The sequence below is a fragment of the Zalophus californianus genome, chromosome 9 (genome assembly GCF_009762305.2).
Source record: "Zalophus californianus isolate mZalCal1 chromosome 9, mZalCal1.pri.v2, whole genome shotgun sequence".
Classification (NCBI taxonomy): domain Eukaryota; kingdom Metazoa; phylum Chordata; class Mammalia; order Carnivora; family Otariidae; genus Zalophus; species Zalophus californianus.
In genome coordinates, this window is record NC_045603.1 from 47257908 (window position 1) to 47263203 (window position 5296).

The 5296-nt window shown below is 39.8% G+C and overlaps 1 pseudogene; it reads left to right on the forward strand.

Moving 5' to 3' along the window:
* The first annotated feature begins 983 nt into the window (after positions 1-983).
* LOC113922385 lies at positions 984-4478 on the forward strand (annotated as a pseudogene).
* Positions 4479-5296: the final 818 nt, after the last annotated feature.

The following is a 5296-nucleotide window of genomic DNA, read 5'->3' on the forward strand; positions in this document are numbered from 1 at the left end:
TCTTTAAAAAAACAAAACAAAACAAAACATGTCCTACCACACTTGGCACCAGAAGTATATGGGTGTGAGAAACAAGATCTGAAATACATAGTCACAAGACCATCTGGGAAAATTTTTTCCAGTTGTCAGAATACAATGGTAACCAGAAGATTAGTCAAATGCATTTCAAAATAGAAGCTCTTTCCTGTCAGAAATGTACCTAATGCTGCCAATATCATTCGTCATTTAAAAATTTTTTAAAAAAGTGATTTCTAGCCCTGGTGTCAAACTCTATAGTTGTTGCACCTGTAAAAGTTTAGATACATCTGCCTAAACATTTTCATATCAGTAACAAAAATCATTTCATTACATCTTTTTTTATTTTAAAGTAATATACAAAAAAAGCCATTCTAATTCCATTTTTGAGCCTCACATTGGTATTGATTCTCACACCATCTTCCACCACTACCATCCCCAAAATAGCTCATATCACAGATATCTGTTATATTAAGTGTTTGGTAATAGAAACTAAGGTTTTAATATTGTGGCACAGGAACGTCGAAATGTTTGTAACAACATCTAGCTTTATTCCAGGCAAAAGAAGCAGCACAATGTAAATACACGAAGACTTTAAACAGTTAAATTCATTTAGTGAAATGCCAGTAGTTTACATGGCTAGAATATAGGATACAAAGGGGGCACAGCTAGAGAAGATACTGAAATATAGAAGGGTCGGATGATGAAGGGTCAGGCTAAGGAGATTCCATTTTATCCTATAATGTTCTTAATTTTATATGAGCTTCAGGAGTTTCATGAACCACTTTGAAATTCTATGCAAAATATTATATGTGCATTATGTACATTTTCCTAGGGAGACAGTTCATAATTTTCACTCATTGTCCAGTATCCCCTGAAGGTTATTATTATCCTTACTGTCATGAGTAACCATGGAAGAGGAAGTTACATGATTCATTCACTCAAGAACTTTTGTGTGGGTTTACTACATGTCAGGTATGGTGCTTCCTTTGCTGAAGTGTGGAGGATGATTTGGAAAAGAGGTAGGGCTGGGATGTAGTCATGGGAGGGCAATTTACAGACTTCGGTAACTAAGGCAAGCACGAATAAGATGAAATAAGATCAAAAGAGATACTAGAAACTTTAAGAGGGTAAACTAAACAAGATTTGCTCTCCAGTTGACCTTGGGGAAATGAAAGAAAGCCAGATGTCACTCTTGGTTTTCTAACTTAGATAAATGAAGATGTTATTAACGAGATAGAGTATCATCACCAAGAGAGAGGGATAGATTTAGGAATAAATATTATGAGCTCAGTTTTGGACATGTTGATCTGAGTAGCTTGTGGGATTTCAAAGAGAAGAGGTTTCTATTGATCTGGAAAGAGAAATCTGGGATAGAAGTGAACATCTCAGGGTCCTTACAAGGTAGAGTTGAAACTCTAAGAGTAGATGAGATCACCCAGACAAAGTCAAAAGAGAAAAAGCCTAAGGAAGAACCCTGGGAAACACCATTTATAGCCAGTCAGATTATTATCAAGAACTCTCAAGAGAGATTGAGAAAGACTGAGCAGAAAAATATGTAAGTGAGAATAATGTGGTGTCATCGAAGGCAGAAATTGAATTTGCAATTGGGAAGCAATTGGTGATCTTTTGTCGGATTAATTTTTAGGGAGTAGTGGTGATATAAGCCAGGTTGAAGTGAATTGGAGAAAGGAACCTGAGAAAGTATTTTTCTACTATTCTTTTTTCTAAATTCTATTAAGACATAGTTTGCATTCAATAAAACTTACTCATCTTAAATGCAGTTTCATGAGTATTGGCGAATGTAAACACCTGATTAATCATCACCACAATGAAAATATAAAACATTTTCATCACCCAAAAGAGTTCTCTCTACCCCTTCTAGTCAATGCCTTCTGACCCTGGCCCCAGGTACCCACTGACCTGCTCTTCGTCACTATGGATAGTTTTTTCTTTTCTAGAATTTCCTAGAAGTGGAGTCATACTACAGATACTCTTATATCTGGATTCTTTACTTTATGTCAGCATGGTGATTTGTCCATGTTGATGAATGTATTAGTAGTTCATTGCTTTGTATTGCTAAGTAGAAATTTATTGAATGGATATACCATAATTTATCCATTCAACTTTTGATGAACACTTGAATAGTTTCCATTTTTTTTTAGTTATTATGAATATACCTGCTACGAAAATTTGTGTTCAAGTCTTTGTGTGGATATTATTTTCATTCCTCTAGGAGGAGAACTGCTGGTTCACTGGTGTATGTTTATAAGAGAGCTAAACTGTTTGCCAAAGTGGTTGTCTCATTTTACACAGCCAACAGCAGTCCCAACTCTGTAACATTTCGTATTGTCAGACTTCACAGTTTCAGCCTTTTTAGTGTTTATATTATAGTATCACATTGTGGTTTTAATTTATATTTTTTTAATGATAAGACATCTTTTAAGGTACTGTCATTCATGTATCTTCTTTTGAGACGTGCAAGTTCAAATCTTTTGCCTGCTTTTGATTAGTTTTTAAAGAATTCTTGATAATACCCCTCTGCCAAATGTATGTATTGTGAATCTTTCACCCAGCCTTGTTTCACTTGCCTTGTTTTTAAAACTGTGTCTTTCAAAGAGCAAATGTTCTTAACTTTTATGAAGTAAAATTTATCAATTTTTAATGTGTTTTCTGTGTCCTATTTAAGAAATCTATGCTTATACTAAAGTTGAAGATATTTTCTTCTATGTTTTCTCCTAGAAGTTTTATAATTTTAGCTTTTATATCTAGGTTTAGAATGTACTTTGAGTCAGTATTTATGTATGGTAGGAGAGTAGTTCACTTTTTTTCCATAGAGATTCCTGTTACTCCAGTACCATCTGTTGAAAAGACTTTCTTTGGGGCGCCTGGGTGCCTCAGTTGATTGGGCGTCTGCTTCGGCTTGGGTCATGATATCAGGGTCCTGGATCTGGTCCCATGTTGGGCTCTTTGCTTGGCGGGGAGTCTGCTTCTCCCTTTCCCTCTGCCCCTCCCGCCTGTTCGTGCTCACTCTCTCGAAAAAATAAAATCTTAAACAAATAATACATTATATGTTAAAAAAAAAAAAGAAGAAGATAGTAGGAAGGGAAAAATGAAGGGGGGGAATCGGAGGGGGAGACGAACCATGAGAGACTATGGACTCTGAGAAACAAACTGAGGGTTCTAGAGGGGAGGGGGGGTGGGGGGATGGGTCAGCCTGGTGATGGGTATTAAAGAGGGCACATACTGCATGGAGCCCTGGGTGTTATACGCAAACAGTGAATCATGGAACACTACATCAACAACTAATGACGTAATGTATGGTGATTAACATAACATAATAAAATAAAATTTAAAAATTTTTTTGAAAAAAAAAAAAAGCATATACCGCTCAAGGGAGTAGCTGGTCCTGATACCTGATGGTTCTCTGAAACTAAGAATGTAGATGCTCAGCCCCTGTTGTTCTCAATTGAGCCTTAGTTGCTAATTCTTATAAAGTAGGAACAAGCCCCACATGGTACCTCAACCTGATATCAATTGAAAAGTGATTATTGGTTAGAAATGCAATACATCTGGAATTCTCAAAAATTAAACATTAATGGTTCCTTCTTGTCCTTAATAAAGAAAAAAAATTAACAAGAAAAAAATAAAGATAACAAATTAAAGTACACAATTTGGTAAGTTTTTACATATTCATACACCCATGAGGCCATCACTACAGTTGAGAGCGAACATACTCTTCACCTCCAAAACAGTCCTTGTGTCCCTACGGCATGTATATGCTTTGTAAAGATTTTCCCCCAGTCTTTTCATTATCATAGCAGTGTCTTTTAAAAAGCATCATAAGTTGTCCTGCATGGTGCAGAGCACAGGCCAGATGCAGTGCAAGGTGTACGACTCCCTGCTGGCGCTGCCCCAGGACCTGCAGGCCGCCCGCACCCTCGGCCTCGTTGCCCTCCTCTTGGCCCTGCTCGGGCTGCTGGTCTACCTCGCGGGAGCCAAGAGCACCACCTGCGTGGAGGACAAGGACTCCAAAGTCTAGTCTAGTCTCTGGGATCATCTTTGTCATCTCAGGGGTCCTGATCCTCATCCGCATCTGCTGGATGGCTCACGCCATCATCTGGCACTTCTACAACCCCCTGGTGTCGGACGCCCAAAAGCGGGAGCTGGGGGCCTCCCTCTACTTGGGCTGGGCGGCCTCTGGTCTTGTGTTGCTGGGCAGGGGGCTGCTGTGCTGTACCTGCCCCTCTGGGTGGTCCCGGGGCTCGAACCATTGTATGGCCCGATACTCAGCATCGGCCGCACATGCCACCTCTCAGGGGGCCCCTGAGTACCCCACTAAGAATTATGTCTAAATCTGTTAGGGGAGTGGAGACTCCCTCGACAGTGGAGCCTAACCCCCTGAGCTGGAGACATGGAGATGGTAATCCAGACAGCTTGGGGGCTGTTTTTATCTTTTTTGCTTTTTGGAGGAGGGAAATTTTTAAAGTTCATTTGAAAACCTAACCAAGGAACCCAAGTCTCTCCTGGGCTCTGCTGTTGGTATTTCTCACCTCTGGATGATGGAGCCAAGGAGGTGATGCTTCACAGATTCTAGATCTTTCTCCACCCTGGACATCCCCATCTTGGAGGCCAACCTGGAGCTGTGAGCCAACATAAGGCTGCCTGCTGTTGAGGTGCTTTCAGCCTGTCCCTGAGTCCCTCCTTACCGGTCAGGCCTCTGGAACCCCTGGGGGCTCTTGAGCCTCAGGGATAATAAATCACCAAAGAACTGCCCGCCTCCAAGTCTTCTGACCTCTGGCTCCTCTATCTTGAGTCCCGAGTTCTGTCCTGGCTGTGCCGTAGGCCCCCTACCCCACCCTGATCCTCTCACCTTCAACCCCTGCACACTTCTGCCACACCTCCCCCCATACACACTCACCAGTTTTTGCTAAATAAAGCATGTCTTATTTTGTTAAAAAAAATAAAAATAAAAAGCATCATAAGTATTTAAACTATGTTTAAGTTCAGTTTATCTATTTGTCCTTTTCTTGATTGTGCTCTAAGAAATCTTTGCCTAACACCCAGGTCACAAAAGTTGTCTCCTATTTTTTTTTTCTAAAACTTTTATGGTTTTAGGTTTTTCATTTAGGTCTGTGATCCCTTTTGAACTCTTTTTTGTTATGTGGTGCGATATATGGGTTCAAGTTAATTTTTTTGCACATCGATGTCTAATTGTCCCAACACACCATTTGTTAAAAAGCTATCCTTTCTATACATTGCCTTTGTGCCCTTAAAACAC